Below are 17,671 nucleotides of genomic sequence, written 5' to 3' on the forward strand. Positions count from 1 at the left end.
ACCCCCCTCAGGCAGACTGGCCTACTGCCTGCCTGCCACTCCATCTTGGTAGTAACTTTGCCCAGAGGCTGGCTAACTCTTAGAAATTAGGAACGAGGGTAAGGCAGCCTAGGACAGAGGTGATGTGGCCCCCTGTGCCAGAAGGGAGGGCAGAGAACCCATGGCCAGGACTGACCAGCCACCGTGGGTGCAGCGTATGGAGAGAATCCTAGCCTCAGGGCAGGATTGCCCTAACCTGGTGGCTGAATTTGCCCACCCAGCCTTCACTGTGATGCTTAGACCCCAGCCCTCGCCTGAGACTCTTCTTCATGGACCTGTGGGTACCTCTGACTGGGGCCTGTTGGAATGGCTGAGGCCGAGGTGGTACCCTGTTTAAGAAGCCCTTACTGTAGCCCAGGCAGGAACGGGCTGGACAGCTGTGGGGAGGCAGGGCCACAGAGGCAGACTCTGGAAGCTAGACCCAGGCCCTGTCCAACAGCTCCAGGGCCGTTGCCTTTGGCTGGCCAGTCATGGGAGCCCAGTCCAGGGCTGGGCAGTGCTTGCACCTGGGTTGGGTCACTGGTATGGATGGTCTCTGGTTGGATTTCTCGGATCACTTCCTTCCCTTGAGGATTTGGGGACATTCCTTAAGGTTTTTGGAATTTGGTAATGGCTCCCTCTTCCCTGGGCTGGCTCTGAACAGGGAGAGAGGGAGAGAGACCAATGGGTGACTCAAGAGGTCTCTCCCCTCCTTCCCAATGCATAACAGATGCCCTCATTTCTTTCCTTCTGGGCTGGGGGCCTGTCCCTCCTGGTGTCTGAGAGAGGAATGATCTGGATATCTGATCTCCAGCCCCCCTTTTATTGCCCCTGCATTTGTGGCAACCAGGAGTTCTGACAGGGTCCCCCCCCCCCCAGCTCTAGCAGAGGAGTGAGAGCCAAGAGTCCCTGCACAAAGACCAACTTTCAGCCAAATCATAAAAACCCTTGAGCCCCCAGAAATGGCTGCAGGATGTCAAGACAAGACTTAGACTCTACTCTAGCTTTTATACATATGGGGGAACTGAGGCCCAAGGGGGAAGGGACTTGCTGAAGGCCTCTCCTGGAGTAAGTCAATAGGAGGGCAGAGACCAGGAGCCAGGTCTTCCAAGGACTGCTCTTCCTGCTTCGTGCCAATACCACACACCCAAGCCAGGCTGTTGCTTCTGAATAGCTAAGTTCATGATCTGAAAGCCAAGGACAGTGGGAATGAAGCCTTGGGAAGACTGGACAATCCAATTTTCTCATGATTTGGTTAAAAGTGTCAGCTCCCTCCCCTCTCCCCCAACCCACTCCCACCTTCAGGCTACCACCATTTTCTCTCGATCTGCTAAAGTGAAGGGGAGTTCTCCACCCCCCCCAGCCCCACCATGTGCCTAGCCCTGTGTGTCCTCTGGACTGAGGGGGCATTGGGAGAAGGATGTGAGTCAGCCCTTTCTAGAGCTCACCACGGTGGAGCAGGGAGAGAAGGACCAGGCAGGAGAAGACCAGTACCTGAGAGTATGCTCCCTGTGGATCAGGCAGGATTCAGGGGGAGAAGAGAATTCTACCCAAAGCTTATCATTCCTTGATCCAGCACGGGTTCTTTGCCCAGGCACAGTCTTTTGTAGGCATTCGGTGAAAAGAGGGCTTGGTGTATTGGATAAAGTGCTGGACCTGGAGTCAGGAAGAGCTGGGTTCAAATCCTGCCTCAGATATTTATTTAGCTGTGTGTTTTGGGGCAAGAAACTCTGATCCTGTTTGCTCATCTTTAAAATGAGGGATTTGGGGGGGCAGTGAGGTGGTGCAGTGGGTAGAGCACCAGCCCTGGAGTCAGGAGGACCTGAGTTCAAATTCAGCCTCAGACACTTGACACTTACTAGCTGTGTGACCCTGGACAAGTCACTTAATCCCCATTGCCCTGGGGGTGGGGGGGAGGGATGGGAATGAGGGTTTTGGACTTTACTGATGTAAGGTTTTGACCAGCTCCAAATCTCTGGGCTGGTGATCATGGGCTGGGGTGGTCAGGGCAGGCTCCCTGGAGGAGGTGTAACAAGAGGTTTGGCTGGATGATTACATAATAATTGATAGAAGAAGGAGGGAGGAAGAGCCACATTGGCTTCCTTATTCTTGCCTTTCATGATTCTGGAGAAAGGACAGAAGGGAAAGGCCACAGATGCTGGCCCTTGACCTTCAAGCTCCTCCCCTTATCCTCCTCTAGGCTGCACCTGGCTGTCCCCTTCCTCCAGCCTCCCTCCCCCCTCCCCCAGCTCTGGCCCCAAACCCTCACACCTGGAAAGGGGTGTGTCTGTTGGTCCCGCCCCCCTCCCCAGGGGGAGCTGCAGCTAGGAAGGTCCTGGGGGCAAGGCACCCCCAGACTGGGAGGTCCCGCTGAGCTGGGCTGGTTCTGTGGTGACCCTGCCTTGGCCTTGGCTCTCTGGAGACCTTCGAGGAGCCCTGGGCCCCCAGCTGCTCCTCCCCCTCCCCTTTAGGGACACTCACGAATTCAGATCTTGTGATTGGAAAGGGTTTCGTTTGATGGGTGTGGAAATGGAGGCTTAATGGAGGGAGAGGAGGAGGAGTGACTTGCCCAGGGCCCCCAAGGCCACTGTCAGGCCCTTCTCAGGCCAAGAAAGGTCAGTGCCCCTGGGGAAGGCTTTTTGGCCAAGTTGGGGCTTGGAGGGTGGGGCTACTTCCCAAAGGTGAGGGTGAGGCAGAGATGGATATTCATGAGCTGGTGTGTGTGTGTGTGTGTGTGTGTGTGTGTGTGTGTGTGTGTGTGTGGTCTAGATCTGAGCATCCTTGTGGCTGAGTCACTGAAGATAAGACAGCTCAGGCAGGTTGGGGCTAGAGCAGAAATGTCTGGGCATCACCTCCCTGGCACTAGGGAGCTATTGCCTGTTCTTGATCAGGGCAGTGATGAGAGGCCCTGTAGTAGACCTCATGTGATGTTGAGGGGCACAGAAGTTGTGGCATGTGGCGGGCTGCTCAGGGGACTAGTCTTCGGTCTGGGGAAGGGTTGCTGACCTCTGGTCTTGGAGGGTACACTGTGGTAGGGTGCTGAGGAGACCTGGCCAGGCGGGGCCTCTGGCTCGGATTGACCCCTGACCCTCCTTTCCTTTGTGCAACTGCTGCTCACTTCTGTCCCCAAGCTCCCCCCCTCCACGCCCCTGCAATGTTCCCAAGGCTTTGTCCCTTTCTCATCTTGTGAGATGCTGTTGAGGACCTCTGGGGTGTGCTGCCGGGGCGGAGTCAAGAAGGGGGAGCTGGAAGCCACCTGGGGCTGGTGGAAATGGCTGGCAGTATTCCCACTGGGAATCCTGGCCCCCTGGAGCCCAGCTCATTTCCACCTCGTCGGGCAAAGTGAATGATTGTCATACCTGCAGGTAGGCGGAGGTAGTCTGTCAAAATCCCGCCTCCACTTCTCTAAGCAAATAGGGGAGAAATTAGTGTGTGTGTGTGTGTGTGTGTGTGAGTGTGTATATGTATGAGTGAGTGTGTGGATGTGTGTGTGTATATGTATGAGTGCGTGTGTGGTGTGTGGGTATGTGGTGTGTGTGAGTGTGTATATGTATGAGTGAGTGTGTGGTGTGTGTGGGTGTATGGATGTGTGTGAGTGTGTATATGTATGAGTGAGTGTGTGGTGTGTGTGGGTGTATGGATGTGTGTGAGTGTGTATATGTATGAGTGAGTGTGTGGGTGTGTGAGTGTGTATATGTATGAGTGTGTGGTGTGTGTGGGTGTATGGATGTGTGTGAGTGTGTATATGTATGAGTGAGTGTGTGGTGTGTGTGGGTGTATGGATGTGTGTGAGTGTGTATATGTATGAGTGTGTGGGTGTATGGATGTGTGTGAGTGTGTATATGTATGAGTGTGTAGTGGGTGTGGGTATGAGTGTGCATATGTATGAGTGAGTGTGTATATGTGTGTGTGTATATGTGTGAGTGAGTGTGTGGTGTGTGTGGGTGTATGGATGTGTGTGAGTGTGTATATGTATGAGTGTGTGGGTGTGTGAGTGTGTATATGTGTGAGTGAGTGTGTGGTGTGTGGGTGTGTGGGTGAGTGTGTATGGGGGGGATGTGGAGAGGTAGGTCCTGCTGACCCCAGTGCATTGTTTGGACTTCCTTGGTCAGACCTGCTCTTCTCCATACGGGGAAAGCCTTCTCACATCGAGATTTCTAGCCCTCCCTCAGCAAAATCCTTCCTGAGGTACAGTCTGGCCTCTGTTCCCTCCCCTTTCAGGATTCCAAGCGCTCCCGCATGCCCTGGTCTGCTGGCAGCAAAGGGCGGAGCACTCCGAGGGTGAGGCTATCTTAGGCCTTGGGATTCCCTGGGAGAGCTCACTCGCCAGGGGCTGGGGGAAGGCTGGGCTAGCCTGGCCAGGCACCGTTCACACCTTCCTTCCCAGGGGGAGGTCTTAGCATCTCTTGTCTTGGGTGCGCTGGGACTCAGCTAGCTAACATTTCTGTGCACCAGCCACCGTGCTGATGAGCACTTTTCAATTGTCAACCCTGGGAAGGAGGAGTGATTATTGTCCCCATGTTGCAGCTGCAGAAACCGAGGCAGGGGTTCAGTGGATTGCTCAGCTTCACACAACTATTAAGTGTCTGAGGCTGTATTTGAACTCAGGTCTTCCCAACTCTAGGTCCAGCAGTCTATCCACTGCAACATCTCACTGCCCTACAGTGAGGTATCAGGAACTTGGGGGCCACGGAGACCTATTGTCCTAAATCTCTGTGGTGGGGGTGGTGTGTGTGTGTGTGTGTGTGTGTGTGTGTGTGTGTGTGTGTGTGTCAGTGTGATGAGTACCCGTGGGCAGGTCAATTGGGAGAAGACTGGGCTGCTGGGAGGGTGCTGGCCATGGTGCTTGGCCTGGTCAGTGGGAGGCTGCACTGGGGGAGGGGCAGAAGGAAATGGTTTCGTGCTTGTGACCTCAGCCCTTCTTCCCTTCCCGCCATGATCTGGGAGTAACTGGCAATGATGATGGCAAATGAGCAGGTGTCCCCGTTATGCTGCAGGTGGGAGGCTGTCTTCTGGCTGGCTTGTCTCTCTCCTCCCACCTCGCTGGACAGCAAAGGGGAATGCCATGGCCTGCCCGTGACAGGTAGCTGTTTTCTGATGGGGATCCAGGCTGGGTGCGTGCTTGTGTGGACAGGGCTCTGGGTCTGGGGCTTGGTCTCTGCCTCTGTCTCTATGCACCTCTCTTCCCCTCTGTCTCTTTGTGTCTGACTGTGCGCCTGCCCTTCACAGTGACTCGGCTCAGAGCCCAAAGTGCCAGCAGCAGGTGCCTCCCTGGTAGGTGGTAGGAAGGTGGAAGAAGGAGGGATTGGCGAGCTCTCTTTCTGCAGATTCTTGAGGCATAAGACTGTCGGGGGCGGGGGGTGGAGGGCAAGATGGTGGCCTGAGTCAGTCAGGAAACAAGTGGTGAATGCAGGGGGGAAGGCGTCCACTCTGAGTGCCAGCGTGTCTGGCGGCAGTGTCAGAGGGCAGGATGGCTCCAGAGGGCAGGAGGGCTTAATTCAGCCCTGTAGGCTCATACCTTTTGGATGCACTGAGAGGAGCAGAGAGGACTTTCCCAGTCAGGAGAAGACTTACCCCCTCCCAATCCCCAAACTCTGGCAGATTGAGGGCCTCTGATCTTGAAAAATCATTAAAACAAATGAATCTGTGGGATTAACAGCCTGCCTCATTGCCTCTGGCCTTCCCTCTGCTAACAGGTTTTGACAAGTAATTACACGGGCAGCCGGCCTTGTCTAATGGGGGAGGGGCAGAGGGGCTCGAGCAGCTGGTGCCACCTATCCGTGTGCTGGAAGCCCTGCCCCGGCCTCACCCTCACCCCTCCCCTTCTGGCCTAGGTGCCCCAGCCCCAGAGAAGGGGGCCTGAAGGGCCCCTGGTGGTCCCCCTGATTTCTTGCAGGGGGCCTGGGGATCGCTACACAGTCAGTGCCTCCCCCTCTGGCACTGGCGCCCCGATCACCTCTCCTCCTCTGGTGTTGGCACTCCCGGAGGCAACCTCGTAGTACAGGGCAGGAAGGACCATGTTTGCCCTCAGGCGAATCTGCTTCTGACCCTTTCTAGCTGGCTGAGCCGCCAAGTCCTCATCTGAAAAAGGAGACCTTGCATGCGTCCTCTCACTGGGCTGTGGCGAAGACGTCCAGAGATCCCACTGGCCAAGAGCTCCGTAAAGGGTAGCAGTGCCCGGAGAAGCTGTCCCTATGCCCATGCCTGGGACCTTAGACGGAGTGCTCAGCCTCTGCTCAGAACCGTGCAGTTCTTTTTTTTTTTTTTTTTTTTAGTGAGGCAATTGGGGTTAAGTGACTTGCTCAGGGTCACACAGCTAGTAAATGTTAAGTGTCTGAGGCTGGATTTGAACTCAGGTACTCCTGACTCCAGGACCAGTGCTCTATCCACTGCGCCACCTAGCTGCCCTGCCTGTGCAGTTCTAAGATGAGAAGTCTGTCTCCTCAGTTTCCCAATCTGTGAAACGGGGCCGATGACAGCAGCCCCTGCCTCTCAGAACTGTGGGGAAGCCAAGATGGGACAGTGGCCCATAGGTAATCAGCTGCCACTGCTGTCATCTGTCTCGGGCACAGCCAGGTGTCCCCACACTCTTGATCTCTCCCCTACAGGCTGTGTCCCTGTCCTTGGTCTCTCTCGGAGGGTCCCAATCCCTCTGTGATGTCACTGGGGCTCTCCTTAGCGAGCAGGGCTGGCCACTCTGACTCCATTGACCCCAGGCAGGAGCTGGAAGCTTCCAGCCCAGAGGGCCTCACCTCATCTAAGCCTGTTTGGGGCAGCTACGTTGGGCTGTATGGTCAGGGACAAGCCACTTCACCTGCCTGCCTCAGTTTCCTCAACTGTATAATGGGAATAATGAATGACAGCACCTACATCCCCAGGGCTGTTGGGAGGATCAAATGAGAAGATAATTGGAAAGCCCTTAGCCAGAGCCTGGCACGTAGTAGGTGCTTAATAAATGCTCATTTCCTTCCCTGGAAGTCCTGGGCGCTGAGGCTCTACTTCAAACAAGCACATTGGTCTTGTCCTTCAGTTCAGTTCTCCCAGCACTGGCTGAACACTGGCTGTGTGCAGGGCTCCTAGCAGGGCAGAGGATGCCGCTGTAACACTCCACACCTGCATCTGATCTGAAGAATCTGTTGTGGGCAGGGCCCAAGCTTGTGTCCACTGTGGGTCCAGCCACACTGTGCTCCCCAGGCCTGGTTCTTCAGGTCTCCCTCCTCCTCTCCTGGGATGCCCCTTCCCGTGGCCACCCACCACACATTGGGTGGCAGTTGGGATGCACAAGCTGACCTTGTAAACAACCCTGCCCTGGGGGCCCCGGGCCTCATCCTTGTGGACTGGATGTGCCTTCCCCAGTTCTGAGAGCTGGGGAGTCTTTGGCCATGTGAGACCCAGGGAGAGGCTGGGCTACACTGCCCTGAGCCAGAGGAGTCAGGCCTGGCTGAGGGGGAGGAATGCAGGAGGGACCAGTGTTTGGCAGGGGGGGAAGAAGTCAGGGAGGTTAGGTGGCTTCCACCCACATCCCATGGTCTTTCTCGAGGGCTCAGGAGCGGCCAGGGCTGTCCATCTTGGGGGCCGGTGCCGCCATCATCCCGGCCGGGCTCTGCCGGCTGAGCTGGGGGGTCCTCGACAGCCCTGGGCTCCAGGGCCCCAGACAGAACTGAGAGCTCTGGGCTGACACCAGGCTGCCAAGTCTGACCCTCCCTCCCACTGTGGGACCGAGGACAGTCTCCCCATCTTTAAAATCAGGAGACTGGAATTTGGACTTGGAGTCTGAGGACCCAGCTTTGGGTCCTGGCTCTGCCACTTTGTGATTGGATTTGGGTCCCTTCCCCTCTCTACACCTCAGTTTCCCGATTTGTAAAAGGAGGGGGCTGGATCAGACACCTCTCAGCTCCTTTTGGGTTCTGGTACTTGAGGTCGGTGTGGTTTTCTTAAGGCGGAGGCACAGCCTGTGCCTGGGACGAAGACATCGGTGCTCCAGTGACTGGGCCAGAGAGGATAAGGGCACCCTCCTTGGCTTTCTCAGGCATGACCAGTCCAGGCTGCCCACAGTGTCACGGGACAAGCTCAGCTGCCCTGGCCCTTCTCTCTCCTGATGCCCTCATCGCTCCCGCGTGCCCAGCTGTCATCTCTGGGCAGAGAGCTCCTAGAGATCTATCTCTAACCAGCCCTTCTGAGCCTCATCCTGGGCTAGCCCCTGGCTGTGGCCACAGTGGACTGGGCATCCTCACCCTTCCGTGGCCTCAGGGCTGTCCCTAGCTCCTCCCTCTCACTCACCCCACAGGTAGGTCCAGCCTCTTGCCAGGTCTTCTCAGTCCTCTCCCCACTGCCTTTCCCTCTGTCTCTCTTCGCTCACACAAGCACTGCTGGCTTTGGCCGTCATAGCTTTCTCACCTGGATTATTGCTATGGCTCTGCCTCTTGTCCCTCCCTTTCTCATGTAGCTTCTGCAGCTGCCAAAGTGCCCTTCCCAAAGCAGAGGGCTGGCCACAATGCTCCTCTCTTTGAGAACTTTGGATAACTTCTTTTCTTTTAGGAAAAATACCACCCCCCTCCCCAGCTTACCATTTTTAAACATTTTAAATATCCCTTTGTATTACTATGAATAATGAACCTGACAATCACCAACCGACATGAGTATTTCTCTGTCCAATAGGAACAGAAAAGAGGACTATGGATAAGCCTGTGAGTCTCCTCTCCATACAACAGGATGGGGTTTTTAAAGAACTGTTTCCAATTTGCCATGGCAGTTCCAACGTCTCTGACTTGCATGTGTCCTGTTATCTGAACTGCCTTCTGCTTTCCTCTCAGTACATTTAAATGACTTTGAAAAAGAACATTCTGCTCTTTTCTCCCTTTTAAAAGTATCACTCTCATTGCTCCTTTGTATAAAGGCTCTCTCATCTCAAAGCGGCATGGCCGCCCCAAAACCAAGCTGCCATCAGCCAGGTCTGAGTGTGCCTGTCTCATTCTGCCCCAACAGTTCACCCCCTCTCTGCCAAGGGATTAGTGCACACTGTCCTTGGCCTTCTGGTTACTGAGATGCTCATGCTTCTTAACCCTTTATTTTCCTTTGCCGCCCTCCATCTGCCCTCCCTTCTATCAGCCCCCTCCCTTTTCTTCCCCCCTTCCCCTTCTACTTCCCTATAGGGTAAGAGAAATTTCTTTACCCAAATTAGTGGGTATCTTATTCCCTTTTGGAGCCAAATCTGATGAGAGTAAGGTTGAAACACTGCTCCCCCGTCCCTTTTCTCCCCTCTACTGTAATAGGTCTTTTGTGCCTCTTCATGTGATGTAATTTACTCTGCTTCCCCTTTCCTCTTCTTCCAGTACAATCCTTTTTTCACTCCTTATTTTTCTCATATCATCACATCAAAGTCAACTTACACCCACACCCTCTGTCTATGTATATTCCTTTTATCTGCTCTAATAGAGATACAGTTCTCAAGAGTTACAAGTATTATCTTCCCGTGTAGGGATATAAACAGTTTAACCTTATTGACTAACAGGTTTTTTCCCTCTTTTCCTTTTTATGCTTCTCATGACTCTTGTTTTTGAAGATCAAATTTTCTGTTCAGCTCTGGTCTTTTTATCAAGAATGCCTAAACAAAAAATAAATGCTTTACAGATATCATCCCTTCATATTCAGTTCAGACCTGTGTCCTCTGTATATTCCTTACTGAGAAAGTTCTTATGAGTTGGAAATATTATCTTCTCATGTAAGAATGTAAATAGTTTAACCTTTAATGTCCCTCATGATTTCTTTTTCCTGTTTACCTTTTTATGATTCTCCAGGGTCTTGTATTTGAAAATGTCTTTTCATCACAAATGCCTGAAAGTCTTCTTTTTCATTGAAGTCCCATTTTTTCCTCTGAAAGATTATGCTGTTTTTCTGGATAGGTGATTCTTGATTGTAATCCCAGTTCCTTTGCCCTCTGGAATATCATATTCCAAGCCCTCCAATCCTTTAATGTCAAAGCTGTTAAATCCTGTGTAATCCTGACTGTGGCTCCGTGATATTTAAATTGTTTCTTTCTGATTAGTTGCAGTATTTTCTTCATCATCAGATAATTCTGGAATTTGGCTACAATATTCCTTCAAGTTTTCATTTTGGGATCTCTTTCAGCAGGTGATCAGTGGATTCTTTCAATGACTACTTTACCCTCTGGTTCTAGGGCAGTTTTCCTTGATAATTTCTTGAAAAATGATGTCTGAGCTCTTTTTTGATCATGGCTTTCAGGTAGTCCAATAATTCTTAAATTATCTTTCCTGGATCTATTTTCCAGTAAGGTATTTTACATTTCTTCTATTTTTTATTCTTTTTATTCTGTTTGATTCCTGATGTCTCGTACAGTCATTACTTTTCACCTGTCCAATTTTAATTTTTAGGAAATTATTTTATTGAATCAGCTTTTGTACCTCCTTTTCCATTTGGCCAATTTTTTTTTGGCAGGGCAATGAGGGTTAAGTGACTTGCCCAGGGTCACACAGCTAGTAAGTATCAAGTGTCTGAGGCCAAATTTGAACTCAGGTCCTCCTGAATCCAGGGCCGGTACTTTATCAACTGCATTACCTACCTGCCCCCTCCAATTCTACTTTTTAAAGAGTTGTATTCTTCACTGGATTTTTTTTTTTTTGGTGAGGCAATTGGGGTTAAGTGACTTGCCCAGGGTCACACAATTAGTAAGTGTCAAGTGTCTGAGGCCATTTTTGAACTCAGGTCCTCCTCATTCCAGAGCCAGTGCTCTATCCACTGCACCACCTAGCTGCCCCTGTTCACTGGATTTCTTTCCCCATTTGTCCAGTTTTATTTTTTAAGGAATTGGTTTTTTATCCTGTCAATTTTTGTGCTTCCTTTTCCAAGCTGTTGACTCTTTTTTTTAATTAATAAAGTATTTTATTTTTTGTCCTGTTACATGTAAAGATAGTACTCAACTTTTGTTTATACAAACTTTCCAATTTCAGATTTTTCTCCCTCCCTCCCCTCCCTCCCCTAGACAGCAGGTAATCTGATATAGGTTTTATATATATGTACACACACACACACACACACACACACACACACACACACACACACACATATATATACACCTAGCTGCCCCCGGTAACTTTCTTTTAAAAAAGATTGTGGGCGGGGGAGGGGGAGCAGCTAGATAGCGAAGTAGATAAAGCATCAGCCCTGGAGTCAGGAGTACCTGAGTTCAAATCTGGCCTCAGACACTTAACACTCACTAGCTGTGTGACCCTGGGCAAGTCACTTAACACCAATTGCCTCACTAAAAAAAAAAAAAAGATTGTGGGGGGCAGCTAGGTGGTGCAGTGGATAGAGCACCGGCCCTGGAGGACCTGAGTTCAAATGTGGCCTTAGACACTTGACACTTACTAGCTGTGTGACCCTGGGCAAGTCACTTAACCCTCATTTCCCCGCCCCCCCCAAATTGTAGTTTATTCTATTTTTCCAATTATATGTAAAGATAGTTTATAACATTCATTTTGGTAAGATTTTAAGTTCCAAATTTTCTCCTTCCCTCCCTTTCCTCTCTCCTCCTGAAGCCAGTAATCAATCTTATATAGGTTATATATTACAATCACATTAAACATATTTCCACATTAGTCATGTTGTGAAAGAAGTTTCAGAACAAAAGGAAAAAAACACAAGAAAGAAGAAATGAACAAAAACCCCAACAACAAAAGTGAAAATAGTATGCTTCAATCTGCAGTCAGACTCCATGGTTCTTTTTCTGCATGTGGAGAGCATATTCTATCATGAGTCTTTTGCCATTGTCTTGGATTACTGTATTACTGAGAGTTGCTAAGTCTATCACAGTTGATCATCACAGAATGTTGTTGATACTGTGTACAGTGTTCTCTTGGTTCTGCTCACTTCACTCAGCATCAGTCCATTTAGGTCTTTCCAGGTTTTTCTGAAATCTGCCTGCTCATTTCTTACAGCATGACAGTATTCCATTACATTCATATATCACAACTTGGTCAGCCAATCCCCAAATGATGGGTATCCCATCAATTTCCAATTCTTTGCTACCACAAAAGAGCATCTATCATAGTAACTTTCTATGGTGAGGATTCTTTTGTTTCTTTTCTTTTTGCGGGGCAATGAGGGTTAAGTGACTTGCCCAGGGTCACACAGCTAGTAAGTGTCAAGTGTCTGAGGCTGGATTTGAACTCAGGTCCTCCTGAATTCAGGGCCAGTGCTGTATCCACTGTGCCACCTAGATGCCCCTGATTCTTTTTTTCTTACTCATATTTTAGCCCATTTCATGCCTTTTAAAGTTGAGCTCTGTTCCCAGGGTACAGGGGGCACTGTTCCAAGCTTCTTGTACTGGGGGCATGGGGCCTGATCCAGTGATCAGAGCTTACTGCTCTGAGGCCTCAAGGGCTCTTGGCTTGCTATCTGCACGAGGATGGCCTAGCCTAGTCATGCCTGATGTGTAGGGGATACCCCAGCTTGTAGTTTGCCTTCTGTGTTAGGGGTGGAGGCTTCACAACTGGCCAGCTGTGCCACTAGCCTGCTGCACCAGGACCAAGGAGCCCTAGTTGCTGATCTGTGCTGTGACTAAGAGCCTCCTGCTAGCTTGCCCAGACACCCTCCACATTGTGTTCCCCTTTTACCCAAGTGAGACAGACCTTTCCTGAAGTCCTTCTAAGCTATCTTCAGCTGGAAGATTGTTTCTCTCTGTCTTCCTGAAGGCTCCATAGCCCCAGAACCCATTGAGAGGCTTGATTTAATGTTGTTTATGAGGGAAACTGGGGAGAACTCAGGCAACTCTGTGACTTCTCTCTGCCATCTTGGCTCTGCCAACCCTTTATTTTCCTTTCCAGTGTTGTCATCACCATTGAAATTGTTCTCCTGGTTCTAGTCCTTTCACTCTAAATTGATTCAAACACATCCTCATTTCTTCATTCCTTATGGAGCAATAACTTTCCATTACACTCACTTCCTATAATTTGTTTAGCCATTCCCCAGTTGATGGGCAGTCCTTTGTAGCCAGTTTTTGCTGTCACAAAAAGTGCTGCTGTCAATATTTTTGTACACACAGGTCCCTTCGATCTTTCATCTCTTTGGGTGTAAGCCTAGTAGTGATACGGCTAGGTCACAGGGTCTATATAGTTTAATGACTTTGAAGATAGTTTTCCAAAGGAAGAACTTTGGAACAGAGTGGTTGGACCAATTCACAGTCCCTCCAACACTTGTATTTTCCATTTTTTCTGTTGCCTTAAAATGGCACTAAGACTTTTGGGACACCTCGTATGTAGAGTTTGCATCAATTCTCTCTATATGTTGGATATCAGACCTTTATCAGAGAATTTTGCTGCAAAGATTCTTTTTCCCAGCTTTCCTTACAATTCTAACTGTGGAAATTTTATTTGTGTAAAATCATTACATTTTACATAATCAAAATTGCCTATTCCATTTCCTGTAATCCTCTCTATACTTCCTTTAGTCAAAAACTCTTTCTGTGTCCATGGTTGTGGAGGGTGTCTCCTTTCTTGTTCTTCTAAATTTGGTTATGATACGACCTTTTCCATCCTAGTTGTCCCTAGGAGCAGCTAGGTAGTGCAGTGGATAGAACACTGACCCTAAAGTTGGGAGGACCTGAGTTCAAATATGACCTCTGACACTTCCTAGCTGTGTGACCCTGGTCACTTAACCCCAATTGCCTTAAACATCTGGGCTCATCTCCAGTCATACTAATCTATATCTTGCCACTGGACCCAGATGGCCCTGGAGGAAAGAGTAAGGCTGGTGACTTTGCACAGCCCTGCCTCTCTTCAGTCCAAGTCACTGAAAGTCATGACATCACCCTGATGTCAAGATCCCCTTTGAGAATGAAGGACAAACAACAACAACCTTTTCTATCTACGTAATGTATCCATTTGGTGCTTGTAGTGGCTTATGGCATGAGAAGTTGGTTTAAGCCTAATTTCTTCCAGACCATTAGTTTCAGCAGCTTTCATTGAAGAGGGAGACCTGACTACAGTAAATCAGAGTCCTTGGGTTTATTGTTATTTTACTATGTTTGATCTGTTGCACCAATCCTTTTTTCCTATTTCTTAGGTAGTAAAAGTTTTGATGGTTACTGCCCTATAGTATAGATTTAGATCAGTAACTACTGATTCTCCACCATTTCCTTTCCACTTTTTTCATTATTTTATTTGTGATTCTTTACTTTTTGATCCTTGAGATGAATTTTGTTAATATTTTTTCTAATTCTTTAAAGCCATCATTTAGTAGTTTGATTGGTATGACACTAAGTTTGTGGATTAGTTGAGGTGGTATTTTCCTTTATATTATATTGGCATGGCTTACCCATGAGCAATTATTATTTCTCTAGTTATTCAGGTCCAAATTTTTGTAGAGAGTATTTTTAGTTGTATTCATATCATTTTCTTTATGTATCTTGATTGCTAATCTTTCACAATTTTTATACATTTTGGAGTTCTTTTGAATGGAATTTCTTTTTCTATCTCTTCCTGCTGAGTTTTGTTGGTAATATGCAGAAAAGGTGGTGATTTGTGGGTTTGTTTTCTATCCTGTTATTTTGCTGAAGTTATTGTTTCAATTAACTTTCAGTTGAATCTCTGAGGTTCTTTGAGGAGATCCACCAAAGGGATGATTTTGTTTTCTTCTTGTCTATACTTACTCCTTTGACTCCCTTTTCTTGTCTTATTGTTTAGGGAGCATTCCTAGAACTCTAACAAATAATAAAGGGGCTGCCAGATGTTTTCTCTTTAGCCCCGATCTTACTGGAAAGGCCACATTGTTCCACTTGGACGATGCTAATTCTTTGTTTTAGATGAATATGGTTTAAAAAATTCATTTATGGGGGCTGCTAGGTGGCGCAGTGGATAAAGCACTGGGCTTGGATTCAGGAGGACCTGAGTTCAAATCCGACCTCACACACTTGACACTTACCAGTTGTGTGACCCTGGGCAAGTCACTTAACCCCCATGGCCCTGCCAAAAAAAACCCCAAAAAACAAAAAACAAAAGTTCATTTATAGGGCAGCTGGGTGGTGCAGTGAATTGAGCACCAACCCTGGAGTCAGGAGGACCTGAGTTCAAATCCAGCCTCAGACACTTGACCCTTACTAGCTGTGTGACCCTGGGCAAGTCACTTAACTCCAATTGCTTCACCCACACACAAAAAAGTCACTAAAAAGTCCATTTATATAAAAACAAATGTTGAAAAAATATCTCTATATGTAACTGGAAAATAATAAAATACTTTTATGGAAAAAGTCCATTTATTCCTATACCTTTAAACATTCTTATTTAACACAAATGGATGTTGTATTTTGTCAAAAGCATCTTCTACATTTATTAAAGGTTTTTGTTGTTTTTTTTTTTGGTGAGGCAATTGGGGTTAAGTGACTTGCCCAGGGTCACACAGCTAGTAAGTGTCAAGTGTCTGAGACCAGATTTGAACTCAGGTCCTTCTGACTCCAGGGCTGGTGCTCTATCCACTGTTCCAACCAGCTGCCCCCAAAGAGGATCATTAAAGGTTTTTTTTTTTTTTTTGGTACATTTATTGATATAATGATGTGATGTTTTTCTTCTTGTAATTAATACCGTCTGTTATGTTAGTTGATTCCTAGAATTGAAGCCCCTCTCCATCTATAGCTCTCCTCAGTCTGGCTCCCACCGTCCTTCCTCAGCTCATTGGGTGTTCCTCTCTCCCTTCCAGTGTGCATATGTGTGATCATCAACATCCGTGTCATGGACACACGCCATGGTATTCCTGTATCCTGTGAGACCCTGCGATTTCCCCAGTGCCTAGCTCAGTGACTTGTACCTGGGAGATTAATAAATGCTTGTGGGATTGGGATGGGCCTTGTTCGGGTTGTTGGATGTGTGGGGGTGTGAATGTGTACATCGGGCAGTGCCTGGGTGTGGTGTGAACATGTGTGTCGGTGTGGGCGCGTGGGTGCTTGGGCATATGTGTTTGCCGGTGAGCACACATGCATGTGTGGGAGCCTGTGAGTCGACTGCCATTATCAGGACCCGATAATGAAGGGGGATGCTGGAAATTTTGCCAGATCTTAGCAGACAGCCTGTGGAGCCACCCACCAGCCGCATAGCTATGCTGGGTGCCGTCTCTGACCTGCCTCGCCCTGCACGGGGTCTCCTCTACAGCCGCAGCCGAGCGCTCAGAGGCGCTGCCGCTGGCAGAGCCTCCGCCTCCGCCTCCGGCCTCCGGCCTCCACGTGGCTCTTCACAGCACGGATCCTCTTTGGCCGGGGGAGGCTGAGCGCACAGGGTTGAACAGAGGGGTCACAGAGGCTCAGAGCGGAGAAGGGGCTCCCCCAAGGCCTCCCATGGAGTGCCAGGCGGCAGACAGCGCCCAGGAATTCTGACTTCCACTGCTCATCCCCTGCCCCCTCCATGAGTCTCTAGACGGCCCATTTTAGAACCTGGGACAGCTCTGGCCGGGCCAGGCGCCCCCTCCCCCACTTTCTTTCCCTTCCTCGGTTGGCTGATCTTCCCCATCTCTTGCCGCCCAAAGCTGACTCAGAGCCGTGTGTGCCAGCGAGGCCCATTCCGGGCCTGAAGGAAGTTATTGATCTGCTGTGAGAGTCCTGCCGTGCCCACGCCTTCCTCCCGCTGAAATCAGCTTCTGCCAAATCCCTCACAACTGGCATTTCCTCCAACCGATCTTCAGGCATGAGACACTGGCTTTTCCCTCTGCCCGGCCCTGACACAGATGACTCCCCAGGCGCTGGGAAGTGTGGGGCATGTGGGCGTGGCGTAAGGGCCGTCAGTCCCCTCGCCTGCCCCTAGGGCAGCACCAGAAACCTGAGCCACCCCAGGCCAGGGAGTTGGGCATCCCCTCTCTCCGTGCCCTCATCAGCCTCCATGGGTTGGATCCCCATCTCTGTCCAGCTGCAGCCACTCTCCTGAGCTCCTGTCCTGCCCACAACTGGACATCGGAACTGGCGATCCCATAGACATTTCAAGGGGTGATGCCTTCCCCGTGGTCACGTGGCCAGGATGGGGGCTATGAATGCAGGTCTTCTGACTCCAGGGCGAGGCTTTTACTGAGGCCCCACCGTGAGCTGAGGAGGAGCCCAGAGCTTGTTGGGGACTCAGGGGACTCAGGGACAGGATTAAATTCAGCAGCCCAGGAGTAGGAGGGAAATGCGGTGGGCCCCACCTTGACCCATATCCGTCTCCTCCATTCGGAGTTTCAGGGTAGATTATAAAATGTCTTCTGCCTTCATCTTCCCCACCCCAGCTGCTGGCCCCTTCCTCCCCTTTTCTCGGTCCCCCTGCTGGGTGCCGCAGTGCCAGCCCCCAAACTTGGCAGCTCCAGGGGCCCCACACTCTGCCCCTCCCCCCTTGCCTGTGCCTTCTTTGCCTGGGCTCAGCCCAGTCCCAGGCTGGCTCAGGACCGAGCAGATGCTGCCTTAGCCCCTAGGAAAGGGGACACTTCCTCTTCAGCTGAGCTGGCCGAGGGCAGTGGGGTCTGCAGGGAGGGAGAGGTGACAGGCTCCCTTCCCTAGGGGTCTTGAAACAGAGTCCGGACGGGAGCTTGTCAGACTTGTTTTGGGGGGTGGTGATATTCTTGGTCAGCTTTGGTCCCATGACTGCCTCCTCCTGGGGCTCAGTGACCCCCTCCCTAGAGCCAGATA

General features: G+C 50.0%; 1 protein-coding gene across 4 annotated transcripts in view; it reads left to right on the forward strand.

Moving 5' to 3' along the window:
* Window positions 1-17,671, forward strand: part of TSPAN4 (tetraspanin 4) — a 90,377-nt gene that overhangs the window by 32,696 nt on the left and 40,010 nt on the right. The gene's annotated exons all lie outside the window — the stretch shown is intronic.

Source organism: Dromiciops gliroides, chromosome 6 (genome assembly GCF_019393635.1).
Source record: "Dromiciops gliroides isolate mDroGli1 chromosome 6, mDroGli1.pri, whole genome shotgun sequence".
NCBI lineage: Eukaryota > Metazoa > Chordata > Mammalia > Microbiotheria > Microbiotheriidae > Dromiciops > Dromiciops gliroides.